General features: G+C 39.2%; 1 pseudogene; it reads right to left on the minus strand.

Annotated features, from left to right (window-relative positions):
• Positions 1 to 4165: 4165 nt before the first annotated feature.
• LOC104617388 lies at positions 4166 to 9270 on the minus strand (annotated as a pseudogene).
• Between the last annotated feature and the right edge of the window lie 11005 nt (positions 9271 to 20275).

Consider the following 20275-nt stretch of genomic DNA (forward strand, 5'->3'; position numbering starts at 1 on the left):
CAAAATGAGTCTGACTCCTTAGCTGGGCCCAGCCTTCTGTGTGTATGGAGAGCGCATCTAAGGTGGCTGCAGACTGCCAGTGGATACAGGCTTAGCGCAGTAGTGTCAGTATATGCATGTTCATGCATGTTCTGATGAATCAAAACTTTATCTTCTGTTATTTCTAGGATGGAAGAGCTAGATTCAAAGTCCTGCTCTGCTTTATTTGTAGCTGAGGCTTGATTGGTGGCTCAAGATCCCGTCAGAAAGGCATAACCACTGTGGTAAGAAATATGCTGGTGAAAAGGTTTTTACCTCTCCTTGTTGGACTTGTTCCAAATTTTTTTGGTAATTAAATATGGAAGTAGAGACTTCAGCCTCAGTACCAACACCGCTAACCTAAGCGACTGTGCTGTAGAAACAATCTCTTCTGTTCAGTCTTTGGTCTGTGGAATGTTTCTAAGGGGAAATCAAGCCTGTTTTGGAATACATATGTTACCCATGGCCTTATTAGTTCTTCTGTGTTAGAAAGTTATGGATTTTTCTGTCTCCTGCATGGGGAACTCCCCATCTACCTGAGCAGATTGTCTGTTTCAAGTGACTAATGGGAGAGTAGTCACAGTGGGTGAGCTTAAGCAGAAGGAAGTCTGATGCATTGGTCATCTGCATTTCTCTCTGGCCCAGCATTTCTCCATATGTTGGTTTCTGAGGGTCTTTCCTCAGATAAGAATATTTTGCAGGCAGTGTGGCAGCACTCCTGAAAGCTAAGCACGACAACGCTGGGCAGATGCCCACATACATACACACCTTTGAGACACTAAGCTGCAGTCCCTCTGCCTTTGGAAGATTATAGCACATACGGAGGAGGCTGTGTAATAAATACCTTTATTCTGGAGGGAAGAACCTGTGTAGTGAACTGCCTGCAGGAAGCTGGCTCACCTCGGCTCCATAAGAACCTAGGCCTAATGATTTCCCCAAATTACAAAGGCAAACTGGGATCTTGAAGTAGATCTTCCACATCCTAAATTCTTATGTCTTCATCCTGAGAATATCCTTCTTCTTTTGCAGGCTGGAAACATAATAAGTGACAAGTAAGGTCCATTTTCCTAATAGCACTGAGAAATGCGATTAGGAGGAGTTATACCAGGTATTTTATCTGATAATGCCTCTTTTCCTTTTTTTTTCCCCTTTTCTTCTCACCAACCTTTCTTTTTCGCCAAAAAGCTCAGCCAAAGTCAATGCGAGCAGATGATGTGAATCATTAAAACTTAACAGTATCCTATATGCATTTTCTCATGCTTCAGGAACTGTGTTTTTTCACTACTGTTTTCTGCATGTTTCATAGAGTCATTTAACACCTATGCTTAGCAGATGTCAAATTTTCCAAAGCTGGGTATGTTTTGTAGTGAATAACAGACAATGAAACGGACTCAGATGAGTCCGTGAGACACTCTCACGGACTAAGATGCTCTAGGACACCCTGGCATCTCTGCTCTAGAAACACTGACTCATGTTGAGGGCTGAAGGTTCATCAAACAACTGGGAGGAGAGCTCTGTTTAACCATGTACTGCAGTTAGCCCCTGAAATGGAGGCTACTTGCGTTCCCTGTGATACAGTTTTGTAGCTTCATTTTTTGGTTTTCAAGTAGTAAAAGTTGGGACAAAGACTCCCTGGAATTTTCAACATGTCCATGACAGCACTGAGAGCTGGTGTCTCCTGCTGGTGACACATTCCCTATGTCGAGTCACCTGGAGTGCCAGGATCCATATGCCTGGAGCTGTCCCAGCCTATTTCAAAAATGAGGTTGAACATTTCTATGCGTTTTAACTTTAGTGTTGCATCACGTCTTCCTACTACCAAAAATTAGAAGACATTATCCTGACTAAAGTGTTTATGGGGTTTTTCTTCTGCTAGAAATGTGGCCTGTCAGAGGTCCAGAACTCTCAGTTTAGAGTGTTTAATAAAAGTATTTATGGTGGCATTATTAATTAAAGTAGTAGATCAGTTATAGCTAAAGGGAAAACTTTCATTTTGCTTCCTGGCTTTTTATTTTTTATCCTTTTTTTTTTTTTTGTGATTACAAAGGTAATTTTTTTGTTTTGGGTTGTTTTTTGTGTGTTGGTTTGTTTTTTTTTTTTCTGAAGCAAAATGCAAAAAAACCCGCACAAGCAGTCACTTTTTTGTCTAGTTAGAGAAATTCTGTCCTTGGCTTACATCAAGTATCTTCATTTATATCCACAGTGAATTAGGGCCATTGTTCTTTGAGAAAGAAGCCAAAATATTCACATTAGAAACATGGTCATGACTAACTTGATCTTGAAGAGATTAGATTTGAATAAACTTTGAATGCTGGGATGGTAATGTAAAGCGAGAACTATATTTTTGTAATAATTGCGGCCTTTTCAGCCTGATCTTTTTAAAGAGATGGGAGATACATGTAATTCAACAATAGCTTGTGGTTGAATGTCATAACTGTCACATGGGACTCCAGAATACATATAGTCTGGAATAAAATGATCTAATAGCAGCTGGATATGCATGTGATAATCCTTACTGAAGACAATACAATTATTTATGTGAAGAAATAGATTTTAGCCTGTTAGCTATTATACCAGAGAACTAAATTCATCCCTAAGATGTGCTTCCAATTTGATTTAATATACACGTGTGCTACAAGAAAAATATCTTTAGTGTTTTTAGTGTTGTACAGGGAACACAAAAGCTTAAGAAAGAAGGTGTCCCATCTATAACTCTAGCCAGCAGTTATACTTCACATTTTTTCTTCTAAATTCTTTCTTTCCTCTGTTATGACACAATTTCTGCCGGCTGTTCTTATCAGTGCTTTCAATGTCTTATTCCATTTACTAACTCTCCCCTGAGCAAAGGAAAATTCTCTTTTGTTTTTCTGATGATCAGTTCTTTTAAATTGAGATTGTAAGTAAGTCTCATTCATTTTGTACTATCTATCCACTGGAAAACTTGAAGGTGAACAGTCCTTCTCCCTATGGAAAGTATTTATAAATCAGGAAGCTGCAGTCTTTCTTTCTCTAAGCCAGCAGAACTAAAAAGAAATCTCATCAATTTGTATGAGATCTCTGGACAGAGTATCAGCACTACACCATGAATTTCTGACTTAAAGCTGGCTCACCTACCTGCAAATCATGAGTCTCTGCCAAGAGGCAACAGCACTGTCCCCTTGCCAAAACACAGGAGGTTCCTACCTGAGGTAGTGCTGGCTTAGGTATCTTTATTTCATATGGCAATTGTCTACTGATTCTCTATTTTAATCTATGAAGCATCCTCTTACAGTTCATTAGATGCCCTCATGACCTCTGAGTAAACTATTTCTCATTCAGGTCTTCATTTAACAAATATCAGTCATGAGCTTAGATTAAGGCTTGTATGATTAAGCTGGGAGTTACTATTAGTTGTTGACCTATCTATGATATAAGATATGCCTATGTATGGATGACACTGTTTGAAGCTGCATCTGCAAGTTGAAAGGACAGAGGTGTCTCATAGGTAATGCTACCAAATGATGAGGCATCCAGCCTCCTGGTAGTTGATGACAACTTGGTGGCAAGTCTGTCAAATGCTGGAGCCAGTTTAGAGAGGCCTGCATAGCATCATTTTTAAAGAGGTTTAACAGGTAGCCAATCTCTTAAACTATTCATTCTTCCTCAAGATATCCCTGCTTCATATGGACGAAGACTTGCCTTTGGCTTTTGACAACAGAAGAAGAAGAAAAGAGAGAGAAGAAAGGTAGAGATGCTCAGATGTGGATTAGCTTGAGTTATACCTTTTGAGATAGAATTCTCTAAGTGTAACTGTTTTTTAGCTTCCCAGGATTAAAGCAGGTTGGACACTGAATCACAGAATCATAAAATGGAATCATAGAATCATTAAGGTTGGAAAAGACCTTTAAGATCATCAAGTCCAACCGTCAACCCAATGCCACGATGCCCACTAAACCATGTCCTGAAGTGCCACGTCTACATGTTTTTTGAACACCTCCAGTGGTGGTGACTCTGGTGATGGTGACCACTTCCCTGGGCAGCCTGTTCCAGTGCTTGACCACTCTTTTGGTAAAGAAATTTTTCCTAATATCTAATCTAAACATCCCCTGGTGCAACTTGAGGCCATTTCCTTTCATCCTATCATTTTTTTAATCTTTTTTTTTTTTTTTCCTAAGCAGGACCTCTTATACCAGCCATCTGGGAACACATCGAAGCTTAACTAGCCTCCTATAGAAAATGGGAGGCCTTTTCCTGAAAATTCGCTTTGTAAATCAACTACAAATTTCTCTCTTATATGTTCTTTATCAAGTTTATAGAACTTAACTCGTTCTTTCTGGCTGCAGCTTCTTCCAATGGGGGACATTTAAAATCCCATTTCGGAACTCAATAAAAGTGCTCCTTTTCTTTGTCAGTTTAATCATGGCAATATAACTCAGGGAGTAGTTGATTAGATCTTGAAGTATGTCCTCACCCAGGTGACCCTGAATGATTTGCTTGCTCAAGAATTTCCTTTCTTTGTATGCTACAAGACCATTTTCCGGAAAAACGCAGTCAAATTTTTCAATCACATCATCTCCAAGCTGCTCCTTAATCTTCTTAAAAACTGAACCACCCGTGACTCCAACTTTCACCTTCTCATGCAACTTCTGCAGAAATATGGCCATCTCTGCTGTGATTTTCTGGCGTGAGGCAATGAGGGTGCTGAATCCTTGACTCTAACACACATCTCCTCACTGCTGCCAAGGATGGAGCCAGTGGCCCTGGTAACGGAGCCCCAAAACCCCAGAGAGAACACTGGACTTTTTTCCCCCAACACACAGTACTGTTGGAGTGGTAAGTCCATTCTGATACACAGAGCATGGAGAGCATGCAGGTTAGCCTGCTTTTCCTGATGTCGCCGCTTGATGTTGAAAGGGTTAACAAGGTTAGTATTTACTCTAGCAGAGCCTGGTTTCAGATGAATAGGGGCAGTTTGTGCCTTCTCAGTGCCTATTCCAGGCTGTCCTCATCCTGCACAAGGCAGCACTGTATGCATTCAGATCCTGAAGGTCCCACTGCCTGCAGGGCTTGACTTTTCTTAACCTATTTGTGGTAAATAAAAGGAAAGAAAGAAAAGTAATCATTAACTCTTTGAGGTTTGAGGACTTAGCTTTGGATACTTTCTTCCTCCTGGAGTACCACTGAAGCATAAATCAGAATTTGCAAATATGTCCACACCTAGCAACTACACTCAGAAGCAACTATAAAGATTTGAACACCGAGAATCACATAAAGGTATGCAAAATTGTGGTTTTACATTGAATCTGCAGAAGGTAGTCAGCCAAGTGAAAACACACCCAAAATCTACCTCTTTCCGCTTTCAATGTACCACTCCCTAATTACATAATGATATTTAGTTTACTGTCAATCACAGTATTACTGCTTAAGAATTCTTAAAATTTCTTATTGTTCCTTTTCATTTTGTTTTCCTTTGTCATCTTCTTTCATTCTCTTCTTCATCTCTGTTTATCTTGTCACCTGGAGAATTTTAATTGTTTGTGCTGTCCTCTATGCACCTCACAGTGACCCCTGTTTAATCAGAGCTTGAGTTCAGGGAGTAAAAGGTGAGTTAAAGAAGACAATAAGCGCTTCCACCTCATTACATCACCATGCACATATGTGGTTTGTGTCTTAACTGAAAATAACGTAATATAAAAGCCAAAAATTAGAGCAGCCTGCCAGTAAACCAAAAGCTATCTGAACCTGGAGGCTGGTAAAATGAACATTACTGTGGTCTTCTCTGCTCCTGTACAGCAGCCAGCTGCAAAAGTCTGCCTTGGGATGGACCTGTCAAAAACACAGATGGACGTCCCTTGGAACTAAACTTGAACACAGTGAAAATTAAAATATGAGGTATTTTAAATGAAATATTCTGTGTTCAGCAGAGTAGCATTTGAAACACCAAGGTCTGTTTCATCAGAGCATACCTGACCTGCTCTACGCCCAAGCCACTGGCAGACTGTCAAGCTTTTGACCCTGCTGGAGGAGAAAAACTGTTCTGTTGATTCTGGCATCTAAACCAAATATTGGTGTCAACCTAAAAGTATTAAAAGATGAGGTTCCTTACCGGCAAAACTAATTCCATCTTGACACGTTCCTAACAATCACTAGCTCAGGAAGGACATTACGAGGTAAGATTTATGTTTGCCTCTAGAGAAAGCTTCTTTATTCAAATTAGGAAGAAAGATGAATTTGAGGCAAGGTTTGAACTTTTTTGTATGTGCTAACTAATTTAATATATGTTACATAGGAAACAAGAATGTCTCTTGCTTTTTACATTAGAACTAAATATTCAGTGACATAAAAATGTAAGGACAGGAAGGCAATAAACTAGGCTAACTTGCATAACGAGCCCCCACAATTTCCTCTAGTTACATTCATTCCAGCAGAAGTTCTGGTTTAGTTTTGGATACCAGCGGCAGATCTAATTGTTCAGTCAAGATGGACGCTTCTGCACTTGCATTTGCTTTTAGGGCTAATTATGCTCACTAGGAAAACAGCAACCTTATAACCTCAACAAACCTTTCACAGTTTTGATAGTCCATGTTCGAATAAATCTAGTTATTTAAAAGGGCTTGTCTCAGGCTACACTGGAATAACCAACACAAGATTGGATCTCTTTTGCACTCAATTTCTGAAGCTGAACAATTTTCTAACCTGAGGATGCAAAAGCTCATTACTGGGTATTTACAGATGGGTTTTGATGACAATGCAAGATAATTGCCAGTAGTTCCTTCCTCAGCTGAAATTCTGTTAGTGTTTCCTCCTCCTCCCACACGGTCAATCTTCTTACAAATGCATTAAAAAAGAGTTGTGCACGTTGTCCACTCAGCATGTGCCTCTTGTGATCTCAGGATGGCACATCATTGTCATTTAGGCAAAGTATTCCTTCTGACCTTAAAGCTATCAGCTAAACATAGTCCTGATTTTTTTCTTCATGCATTTTCTGTGTATAATTTTCTTCTACTTCCAATGTTTATTTTTAAGTTGAAGTTTAACAGTAACTTTTCTTTAGTCTGCTATAGGAGATTGTTTGCTGTAGGGCAACATCTGGTCAAGTAGCAAAAAAGCTCTGGCTGTCAATAAGCAAGTTAATATAAATTCATCAGGGGCATTTACTGTTTTTATAACATTACATAATCTATAACCTGCTCTCTTAAAGATAAAATTTACTGCATTTCAACTGTCATTTATGCTAATAATATGTTTCTGTACCCAGGTCTTCGTGTCAGAGGCTGATCTCAGTTGTATGGATGTACGCTGTAGGGGTATTACTCCAAGATTGTTCTGATGTAAAAGAGCCTTCATGTACTGAAGGATCAGCACCAAAAGCCCTTTGCAGAGTGTCTAGGTGACTGCAACCACATCTCTACATCGAGGCCAGTTCTCCTTGAGGCACCTGACAAAGCCCCTGGCAGTAACGGGGGGTTGCACTGCGCAGCCTTCCCAGGCAGCGCGGGCTTGCAGCTCCTGCCGATGGCAACGCTGCGTGCAGATACGGTAAAGCACTTCTGTTAAAAGCAGAAATACTGTGTTTCTATGGTGTGAATATATTAACCACAGCAAGGGCAAAAAACTAGATTGTGCTGTTCAGTCTGCATCACTGACTTTAGTACCAAGTCCAGCCCCCCAACCCACCGAGACTTATTTTTGGGGAAAGAAAGAGAACGCTTCTGGCTGAGCAAGCTGAGTAATTCTGCAGTTGCTATGCTTTGGATATGTTAGGGCCTTGGTGAAAACAGGCACTCAATCCTCTTTGTCTTTGCCTCCTCTAATCTCCTTAGGCTATAGTGATTTATACAGCAGATCTCTGCAGAGAAGCAGGTGCCACCAAGAGCAGCCATAGTAGAAATGAACACTTTTTCCACCAAGGAGATCCCAGGTCTCAGAGGAGGAAAAAGTGGTGCAGGTGGTCAGGAGCCAGATCGGTGCAGTGGTTTTCAGTCGACCTTCATTTGCATCATAAAACCATCACCTTCCTGAGCACAAAGGAACAGCAGGGCTGGCAGCCTGCTCAGCCCCGCAGCAGGCGGCATGGTACAGGTTGGGAACCAAGAGCACCGGCGGAGCTGGTGAGGGGTGTTTCACACATTGCCTCCGTCTCGGAAACGCTCGGCTCTAGACAGTGCTGTTCGTCTCTCACTTTTAAGAGCGCTAAAAGCTTTTCTTTCCTCTCTGTTGGGGGTGACCAAATGCAATTTAAGTAAGTGTGTTTCTGCTGAAGCACCAATATTTTTTAGTTGCCATTTGTTGTTCTCATTGTTAGAAATAACGATCTTTCTGTTAACCTAATCTAAATGATCACTTGGAGGCTGCAAAACTATATGTCTTTTTTAAGCTACTGTATCATGATGGCCTTAGGGAAATTCTACAGATGCCTTGCCACAATCCATTTCTTCCCCATGACGGGCTACCAGGCTAGTTGCTTGGATTCATCTGCCACAGCTGTTTACCTCTTTGACCTCAAAGCTACAAAGGTATGGTGCCGACGAAATACCAAGAGGCTGCCCTTTAAATCACTGATTCCAAGAATTATTTTCTAAAGTAAAAAGGAACAGGAGATGGTATTCTTCCAGCCGAATGGAACTACTTGGGTGAGTATTTTGGCTTCACCTTTCAGTAATTTTCTTCTTTCTTTCCTTTTTCTGTTAACCTGTAGACATAGATAAATGAGTAACACAATATTAATGTGCTTATTATTCCGGAATAATTCAAGATAGACTAATATCTCCTTGACAGAAAATTGTCAGCTCAGGTCTATCATGGCATCAGTCATTGCAAGCTATTAAATTTCTGCAGCAGAACTACTAGGTAGATACCTCTTTTTATTTATTTTTGCAGTTCAAACATACCCTGTTTCCATTTTGACCATAGCTGTTCCTATCTGGTTTTGTTTATTTATTTGAAGTTATTTATAGGCGATACAGTTCCCAACAACTCAGCATGCAAGAGCTGATGAATATTAAATTATAATTTGTCTAAAAACCAAAGGCAACAAATCTAGGTCAAAGATATTGCCTTGGGCAAAGTCCACACAGGTTCTTTTGCATCACCGAATATTACAGCTCCTGTCTTTCTCTTTAAAAATGCTTATACCTGATCAGGCAGATGCCTTTTTATGCAAGGGGTATATAATTTAAAACCATCTCAAGAGATAAGTGAGCAAATCCTGGGCTATGCATTGCAGAGAAAAACAAAATGTTACCCCACAATATCCATTAATCTGATGACTGACCTTTGAGATGTGGGCTTGTATTTGCTGCTTGTCCTGTTTTAAGGAAGAGACTTGCCCCTAAGCATCAGAAGGTGACTGATCTAAACAAAGAATGGGAATTTGAGGAGATCCTCACATTCTCACTTGCTGAATCTGCTACTCAGTATAAAAATCCACTAAATGCCTCTACTCTGTCATTTCACTTTTCTGTTTTGCTGCACAACTGCTAGTTTCCTGGTCACCCATGTTGTGCTTATACCACTACATTCATGGTCTCTCCTCTGGAGTTAATTAGTTCCCTCCTAATTCAGGCTAATTTTCTTCTGGTCCACCGAGAGTATGCCTGAAGTCAGCCTTCTGAAGGAGCTTCTAGCTTTGAACAATAAGAATGTGGGCACATCCACACCAGGTGGCTTAGGAACCAAGGTTCATTCCTTCACAGACTACAAAGACCCTGTGGGCACACCCAATGAACATAAAGTGGGTAATTTCAAAGCCTGACAGCAAGGATATTAGTCTGGAAAATAAAATACTGAGGTTCATTTTTTTCATCAGATGGCATTGATCAAGTAGAACTGCAGCAGGAGAGATGATTCTCTGCCTGCCCTCCTCCCCCTTCCTTTACAAAAAAAGCACTTGGTCGATGTGGTTTGGGCATTCACTTAAATGGAGAAGAAACCTGCCTCTGTGCAATGGATTCCTCTGTTGCAAGAGATGATGTTTGCCACACATAAGTGTGCTGAAAGATTAATGCCCCAATGAGGAATTATTTCTGTTCCTTGGCATCCTCTGAAGGTGTAGGAATATGTCCATGCCCTTGTATCTTATTATGGATTTGAAATTTTTCTTGGTTGCATACCTTCGGTAGTAATTCACAATACAGTTAACTCTTTATTTTGTATTGATAGCATGACTAGAACAGGGAAAAGCAGACAAAAAAGATCATAAAATCACAGTATAGTATTTTTTCCCACCGTAGTGATGTTTTTATGGTATGAAGCATTACCACAGTGTTGAATTGTTCCCTCTTTGCTGAAAGGTGGGGAGAGACTATCATTTTCTTATGCTTGAATTATATGTTGCTGCGTAGTGAAATATGCAGTAGTAAGGTTCTGCAGGTCACTACTGTGACTTGGTCTTGACAATGAAAATAAAAGGACTGCAGCTTTTAAAAATATCAATAAACATTTTTAAGTATCAGTTTCAACAGGAATGTCTGTCATACAAAGTGTCATGTCACAGGATGGCACACATTCCCATGTGTTTCATTTCCATTCCTGAAAAGTCTTTGATTGCCAGTGGCTGCAAACGCCTTCAAATTCTTATAAAAGAAATGTATATATATACATTTACAATAAATTTATGATAATAAAATATTTTTATATTTATTTGCTATTTACTATGCATATATTGCAAAAGTGGCCCAAACAAACGCAAGCTTCAGTTGTGTTTAATTTCTTCTGCTTCACTTCCCATACAAGAGTTCTAGCTCCGTGCTGTATCAATGACCTGTATTTACCTTACCTTTTTTCCCTTTATTGAATTAAAAAAATCAGAAAGATCTGAGTTGTCTGACTCTAGAAAATAGCTCCATATTGATTAATGACCCTGCAGATCACAACAGAACTGTAGATAACAGTATGCAAACAATGTTGCCAGGCTCCACAAGTCTCTGTGATTTCATCTAAACAGTCTTCAGACATCTTTATGTTGATTTCGTAAGAGTGAAAGAGAAATGGAGAGTCCTTGTTGATAATAATTCATAATCGCTTGATGGATATCTCATGAAACACATTAGAAAATACTCTGAATCCTTTTCAAAGCCATACTAACGGCATAGCAAGAGCTAAGAATTCATCCAGCTTTTCACATAGTTTTCAACATAAAACTTCCAACTTTTTTTTTCTTGATGGTACCTTTTCATGAAGTTTTCATGCTTGGACACAAATTTAGTCATAATATGTCTCTTTAGATTTAACATCACATGTGTCAAGCTAGTGTGTATTAACACCATACACAGTGCTACGATCAGGTATTATATCTCAGCACAGATGTGGAAGATTCTTACACTACCTGATTTTTAAACTGCTAGACATACACATATGGTTTATACATTGTTAAGCTTGAGCAAAATATGCAAAAATCTGGTCAAGACCTATGCTGGAAGTAGATGAAAACAGGAATCGTAACTTTCTGTGTGGCGCAGCTGAAATGGTGATGAACTGAAGTACGTAGCTGAACAACCTTTGTCTCTAAACATGATCACTGTGGTTTGCCCGTATGGCGCCTTATTTAAAGTAGCCATAGAAGGGAAGTGAAGATACAGAAAGCAGATTAGGAAACCTCCAAACATATGAGCTATGTGACCTGATGCATTAATGAAAAGACATAATGCTGGCAGTAACTAATACTTGAGTGAATGAATCTGCAAAAACAACATTTAGGCTAGTTCAACAATACTTGATACAACACAAAAACACCTAGTATAGTGTCTAAAGAACTGACAAGTGTATAAGAAAATAATGAGTAAGTCATAGGGCTATTGAATGGCTTCGTCATTCAAGTGGGTTACATAGCACTTAATTGCTATTCTTGCTGCTTGCCGCCTTGTTACAGTAAGGATACCTGGGACACGCTGCATGACTGAAGCTTCTGGAGTTCTTGAATGATGAGAGAGAAAGACTCTAGTAATGTTGATACTGTCTAGTGGATACAGCAGATGTCCAGGAATGGCCAAGGACCCTGGAGTACCAGTAGCGGCCACTGGGAGAGACAAGCCAATGCAGAGGTAAAAGGAAACCAGCAGTGGAAACCACAGCTGTCCCTGGTTGATTGCAAACTCCAGCTGAAGCTTCTCCTGTGAGCAGAACATTTATTAGGTCATCTAACCAGTGTAGATTCTCTACTGCCTAATAAGATGAACTCACATGACACCCCCTTTATCAGCCACAATCAATAAGAACACTCCCATTTACAACTTACTCTCACGGTTTTGTTGCTCTGTCAGATTTGATTGAAATTATTAAATGGATTGGAGTATGGAACATTGGCCATTGGGAGGAGTGAATATGCGGACAAGCACACATATTCAAGCACAGTCACCTAAGTTTTGTTGCTTTCAGAACTCAGGTCTAAAAGGCTACTCAAGAGAAAGTAAATAAAGTCTTTCCTTGAAGTCTGAAGTATTCTGTTTAGTCCCAAGACAACTTTTCAGTGAATAGCTTCTCTTTAAAAGGTCATAGCTAATGTCTGCCATAGAAATAGCTGAGGTCATCAAAGGACTCGTCAAGCTGCAGACAGCGTGAATGCTTTGGTTCTCTTTAACCAAATATACCATTTATTCACTATATTCATATCTATTCACTCTTTCTAGAATATGGCTCTTCAGATTTTCTATAGAATTTATCAAATCTGTCTAGATTATTTTAAAAAATTCCTGACTCTTTAAGTAACCATAATAAAGAGAAGCAAAATACATATGAAAAATGTGTTAAACAGTACAGAAAGGCTTTGTTTGACCCTTCAAATGACACATATCTTTTTAACTCTCAGAGTAAGTTTTATCTACATACTCATATTTTTCCTATGCATCCAGATTTGGGCACTGAAGGATATGAAGTGGAAATCTCTGGCTGAAAACTTTGACTTTTTGCATAAAAAGTGAGGGTTTTTGTCCTTTTTATTTTACTGAACATAACAAATGAAGCTACAGAGATCCAATCGATCAAGTTTCTGTTAATGAGAAAAAGGACTGAAGCAAATTATTTAAATATATGTCTACAACTTTCCTGATTGTACTTCAAATAATTTAATGTATTTATATTCTTTGGTGATGAAGCATCTTCTGCACTCATCTGTCTTGGAAGATCTATGCTGACCTATTTTGTGGAACAATCAAAGATCAAATGTCTCTTAAACACATGTCTAACTAAAGGAGCAGTTAAAAAATAAAAATAAAAGTTTGGGAGATTTGATAGGTGTCATGCTCAATCCTTATTTCCAGGATAGACTGGGGACATGCCTAAGTGATAACAGCCTCTTGTCTCGTGAGCTAAAGCTGCAACACATTCCCTTTCTATTTACAGTCTGTGTTTAATATAGCAGAGCTTGCATGTTCAATCCAAATCCTACCTGTGCTCTTGGAATATGATCACCTATGTGTCTTCTACAGTTCCTGTACCACTAAGTGAAATAGCTGGAATATCCTATGCCCTGGCTATAAGCTGGGCATACCGTAAATTGGTTGTTGCGCAGGAAAAACCACACATTATGTGGCAGAGAAGAACTGTTCTCACCTGCCTTTCAACAGTGCTCTGCCGGCTACTGTGCTACAGAGGATGTTTTCCTTTTAAATAACATATTTAATAGTTACTGAGAATTACTCAAAAAAACCCATAAAATGTTTTGTACTGTAGCTATTCTTAATGGTCTCAAACAGATGAAGGACATGTTTTAGCATATTTAAATATTGTTTAAGAATGTTTGATCTTCACCCATGGCAAGTTTGCAGATGATGCCAAGCTGAGTGGTGCAGTTGACACACCTGAGGGACAGGATGCCGTTCACAGCGCCTTGCACAAGCTCGAGGAGCGGGCCCTTGTGAACCTCATGAAGTTTAACAAGGCCAAGTGCAGGGTCCTGTACCTGGGTTGGGGCAACCCCTGGTATCAATACAGTCTGGGAGATGAAGGGATTGAGAGCAGCCCTGCTGAGAAGGACTTGGGTGTCCTGGTGGATGAAAAGCTGGACATGAGCTGGCAATGTGCGCTCACAGCCCAGCAGGCCAACCACATCCTGGGCTGCATCTGAAGAAGGGTGGCCAGCAGGTGGAGGGAGGTGATTCTGCCCCTCTACTCCCATCTGGTGAGACCCCACCTGGAGTCCTGTGTCCAGCTCTGGAGCCCTCAGCACAGGAAAGACATGGACCTGTTGGAGAGGGTCCAGAGGAGGCCACAAAAATGATCAGAGGGACAGAATACCTCTCCTGTGAAGAAAGGCTGAGAGAGTTGAGGTTGTTCAGCCTGGAGAAGGGAAGGATCCAGGGTGACCTTATTGCAGCCTTCCAGTACTTAAAGTGGACCTTATAAGAAAGATGGGAAAAGACTTTTTGGGAGGGCCTGTTGCGACAGGACAAGGGGTAATGGTTTTAAACTAAAAGAAGGCAGATTTAGACCAGATCTAAGGCAGAAATTTTTCATAATGGGGGTGGTGAAACACTGGCACAGGTTGCTCAGAGAGGTGGTAGATGCCCCATCCCTGGAAACATTCCAGGTCAGGTTGAACAGGGCTCTGAGCAACGTGATCAAGTTGACAATGTCCCTGCTCATTGCAGGAGGTTGGACTAGATGATCTCTAAAGATCCCTTCCAACCCAAATCATTCTATGATTCGATTCTATGATTGTATGATTCTATGATTGTATGATTCTATGATTATCTTGACTAAGTATTTCTTAATTTTGTTATTTTTGTTATTCTATCTCCCTACTAAAAATAAAATTGCATCTGTTTCTTTATAAGCCCATTTGTTAGTACACCTGTCAGCCTTCTTTCTTGTTTCCTCATTAAAACTGAAATAAACAACAATAATTATGTTGATATACTTATGTTTAAAACATTAAAAGTTGATAGTTTGGATGATAGATACGACTTTGTAGCACATGCACACTTTGAGAACTGTAACCACTGTACTTCCCCTATTCCCATTATTTACTAAAGCATATATTAAATTCAACATCCTGAAGAACTCATATTTTAATAAATAGAAAACATCATCCAATAGAATAACAGGTTATTTTCTTGTATTAGACCTTCCGTGCAGAGGAAAAACATGTAGTATTTCAATATATCAGATGCTGATCCAGCCATGCAGAAGAGCTGTATCTAATGAAAACTGCTCTTCCTTAAATTTCTTGCCTCAGCAAAGTTAATTTTGAGTTTTTTTATGAGGTAAAAAACAAACCATACTTAAATAAGTGATGTGTTGATAGTGCTGGAAGAACATAAATGCAGGTTAGAAAACTATTTACTTTTACCTTATGCAGGCATAGCTGTTTATTCATTTTTTACTTGTTCAACTAATTTTTCACATTTATAATTCCTATTATAGACTATCATTCCAAGATTGTTTAAGGATATGATTGAATATCATTAAAAATCAATGGGACCCAAATACATCATTAAAGTGAAATACGTTTAGTGTTTTTCTTAAGTAAAGCTAACCCCAAAATATACCTTTGATAGAAAATCAAAACATTAACAACCCAGTGGTATGAATGCTTGTTTCTCTCCTGATTGTTGATTGCCTGAAGCTGTTCCTCACAAAATGAGCAGCAGAACTGCCACTCACTTTAATGAGGGAAGATCAAGGCCATAAATTTTACCAGGATGAAGACGTTCCTTACGAGTGTGCCTGCATTGCCCACCATGTACAAAGTGTAGCAGTTTAAATAATTGAAACCAGTTGTTATGTCAAGAATGAAAACGCTGATGGAAAAGTTCTTCCGTCCCCTGAGAGCTGCCAGAAATCCATGTGCTTGGGTGGACACACTTTTTAAAACGAAGCCGCAGAATTCCAGACACAGGAGCAGCCCACCCAGGCCCAGAAGTCACAACTGATAGCAACCAGTTGCAGTACAAGGGATTGTGTATGAACATATTCTTGCACATCAGAATTTTTTTCTACCTAGATTATCCTGTAGTCCCAAAATTCTGAATACTTAAGACTGCCAGTTTGATTCAGGTAACTGAATTGCCTGTTATTTTCAGACAAAAGCTGCACTATGTGCATACACATTTACAACATCTGTACGCATACACAGTTGCAACATCTGTACACATATTGTCAAATAAATAATTTTTTTAAAAGGCTCATGGTCTAGAAATCGATGTCATTTCCATAAGAAAACCATTGAATAGCAAAATAACTGAAAAAATAAAATTTCCTTGCATGGGTGATTTCTTCATAAATAGAAACAGAATTTTACACTTAAGCTTCAATAAGAATCTTGAAGAACAGATTTTTGTTTAGAAAATTCTGACTCTGAAAAGAGATTTGAAGAAAAAAATGTCATTGATCACACAGACTCATTTCTTTCCTAACAGTAATTTGTAGGCTGACATCTGCATATTGTCTTCTATAATATGCCAAGTCAAATTATTTTGATTTGAGCTTTACACACCTAAAGTTGTATCTCACAATGTGGCTTGAAGTTTGTCAACATTAAAAATCTTGTGACCCCGATTCACCGCTCTAAGGATGAAATTTTGGCTCATAAAACATTTTCTTCTTGATGATAATCTAGTTGTTATTTTGCACTTGGAGCATATTATTATGAATATTATAAATAATATTTATATTGGTATTAATGTAGTTTGTATTATTACTGTTTACTATTGTTGCTATTTATGCTGTAATGACACATTATAACCACAGTATACAATAATGTGTGGTAATATATGGTAATACAGTAAATCAACAGCAGTAGTAATAATGATAAATGACACATAATTAATAACCTCCAATCAGAAGTGAAGTCTCATCAGGTTCTAGAAGCACTTAGAAAACCACAGTCTTTCTCCCACAAAACATATATGTAAATTCTATTGAGACCGGGAAAAACATGCCAATCTATAGAATTCCTAATCAATGCAAATTGTAAATTTTTTTAACCACAGGTTTGTTAAGGAAAACATATCTCTGACGTGATGCATGTTGTTGCTTATTCTCACCCTTATATAGTGAGGCAGCACACCACAGGGAATTTGTTCCTCACCGTCTTTCTGGAGCACTTTTTCTCCTGTTCAGCCATTGCTGATGGTTTTATTCTGTCTCTCTCTGCCAAGTAGCCTGTTGGACTTACGGAATGACTCCGATTGCTTTTTTACCATCCCTTGCTACCAACGATAACTGCAAACAATTATATTACATAGGTGTTGCCTTAGGTGTTAATATAAAACCCTTTAATCAAAATCATTAAAAGTTCTTAATATATTAATAAATATTAAAAATCGGGGATTTTTAAAAAGAATCCCAAACTCTGACATGTCTTCAGGCAGCTAAGAAACAAAAAGCTCACAGCTTTCCTAATTAGAATACTAGAATTATTTAAAGTGAATACAGCTCCTGGGTTTCTCCTGCCTCAGAGTACATTCCTTTGAAAACCTCAGCCAAGAGCTTTAATAATTTAAATACTATCTTCCTTTTTTTTTTTTTTTAATCCTGTAGAGTAGAAGATCTCAAATATCAAAATCAGTAATAAAGAGCTGATGGCATTGTGCACACATGGGTCTGCTTGACCTTAAACTTTGCTATTTAACATTTCTTATGTGCACAATATGCGAGGAGGATTCCTTTTCCCCAGTGTAGCTGATTAAAAAGGCTGAATGAAGAGAGGCAAGGAAAAGGGGTGGTGTACCTGGCTCAGGTCATTAGCTGCTCTCTACTTCACCTCAATCAAAGCTCAACTTACTTAAAAAGAATTGACTTTACAGTCAGGTCCCGTGGGAGCACTGGGAATAAGCGATATGCATGGGTATGGGTCGGCGCTGGATGTCCGGCTGGAGGAGTGCTGCACTTCAGAGAGGGGGAAAGCCGATCTGTGCGCTTCATCACGGGGGCTGTGTGGTGTTCTAACAACCTACAGAGGACCCCCAAGAGAAAAACGTTAAAGCTGAATTGTCTCACTTCCCTGATAAATCGGGTCAAGAGAATCCCAAACCACAATTGCAAATCTTAACTGTTCCAAAATTTGGCAAAAGTTTATCCCTGGATTACAAGAATGGAGGCTGCAGGTTTCCACAGCCCACAGCACCGATGTAAATCAGAAATACTGACTGTCATTTGTATGTCAGCCTGAAGAGTCAGCTCTAACTCAGAAAAACCACAAGAGTTTCTAAATTAGGTTTGTTACAACTCAGCTCCAGCTCTGGGAAAGAAAATGAGCTCTTACAAAAGTTCTCTCTCTCTCTCTCTCTCTCTCTCTCTCTCTCTAATCTATCTACCTATCTATCTATCTAATTATGCCTATATCAGCTGACTAGGGCAGCCATAACGTACAGCTTAGAAATGTGGTCTCAGATAAAGCAAAGTAAACATTTTCATACCTATAGAAGTAACATAGAGCTTCTCCAGGAGCACTCTAGGCATTAGTAGCCATATGTCTATGCTGCTACATTTTCAGAACAGTCCTGGTCATTATTATCTTCCAGACCTCTCCCTGGGATGACTAGGGAACACAGTTCACTGATCATTCCCAGGTGTGTTACACAAATTTCTGCTTTGAAAATTAAGATAGTTAACAGTATGGACACAGGGTGTTTCATGCCAGTTGGCCTCATTGCCAGGGTGTGCTCATCTTAGGTGTCTTTATTTTATTCGTATTTCGTTGAAGGAGGCTTGGTAGTTGAGCTGTTCAGGAGGCAGCTGTGTCAATAAAGGTCTGTAAGGAACCCAAGCTCTTTGTTGGTGATAGGCATGCATCTTTGTGGTCATAGCTCGTGACGTATGGGCCTGTAGCTGAATAAGAAACATCTCTGTCTCCAGCTTTCAGAATTTTTACAGAAGTGCGGATGAAAATGAGTAAGTATCTGTTGGATCCTCTGTGGCTTTTCCTTTTCTTATGACTCATTCTGTTTTTCACACAAAGCAATGCCTGGCAGCCTGACATGGGATTACAAGATGTAATTGTAGTTTCTCCCCCCAGCTATTTGTGATGGATCCAAAGGGAAGATCATTAGACAGAGGAGGAGAGGTGTTACGTTAGTTATGGTAGAAACGTGAGAAGCTGTATTTGTAAAAGTGAGGGAGAATAAGAATGTTTTCACCGCTGCAAATATGAATGTCTCTCAGCCTTGCACATACATAATCCAAGAGCAAAGGAGAGAAGGTTCCTCGGAGCCCTGACACAGCTGGTTGTTCTTCCACACTGAAACACTCCAGAGATTTCATTCCAGAGCCAATTTCACAACATCTGGATTAGTTTGAAATTGATTTGGATTCGTTCTAGCAACCTTAACAGATAGCCTGGGGAGGCTTAGGAGTCTTTGTCATTGGAGGTCTTCACCGCAGCTTATACAAAACACCTGTTCAGGACTGACCTAGATGTAAGAGAATCTGCCTTGGGCCAACCGCTGGACAGCTGATCATCTGAGGTCTCTTTCAACTCTGTTTTTCTAAGTTTATATGAATATAGCATAGCTAGGTAAGAACATGAAAAGGATAAGGCCCTGACTAAAGTCTGAAGAAAAACTCCTTTCTATGTTCATTCCAGAATCCAACCAGAGCCTAATGGATTTGTATATATATCTTACAATATATTGATACCAGACCATTTTTAGAACATGTTGACATTTCGTGATATCAGCAAAGTCAGAGAGATTTGAATTGCTGGAAGACAAACACTTCAGTATTTTTTTTCTCTCCCCACCCCCAGTTCTCTAATAAAGACCTTACATGTAGAAAAGTAAAATAACCACATACATACATTTTAATGGCACAATAAAAATAGCTATTCACAAATATTAAAAAGACTAGTAATTAATTTGCACACTCCCTTTTCTTGCTTGTTTTATAAATGGACATACCTTGCCTCTATTTAATTGCCCTCTCCTAGCAAGTGATGTTAAGCCTTAATTACCTGAAAAATTCCGGTCAGATGCCTAACACCTGCCTTACAAGAAACTTTGAACTGAAAAAATCTTAATCCAGTGTTGTCAGCTAAAGGATGTGGGAGCGAGATTGCAGTAAGGTTCACAGAAAGAGATTGCAATATTAAGGAGTTAGAAAAGTTTCTGAACACGATTCCAGATTCTCCCTGTTGTGAAAGTTACAATCATGTTTGGCAAAGCTCTGCATCGTGGAATAGACATTAAATCTTTAAAAGTCAAGTAAACAGAAAACAAAGTTAACAGTCACATTGTGATTAAATAATTTGAAAGCATGCATATGTCTGTGTCTTCTTATCTGTCTGTGTAGAAATATTCTGTATTAAGAATTATCAGCATTAGAATTCAGGAAGGTGATTAAA

The sequence above is a fragment of the Phaethon lepturus genome, unplaced genomic scaffold (genome assembly GCF_000687285.1).
Source record: "Phaethon lepturus isolate BGI_N335 unplaced genomic scaffold, ASM68728v1 scaffold2642, whole genome shotgun sequence".
NCBI classification, from domain to species: domain Eukaryota; kingdom Metazoa; phylum Chordata; class Aves; order Phaethontiformes; family Phaethontidae; genus Phaethon; species Phaethon lepturus.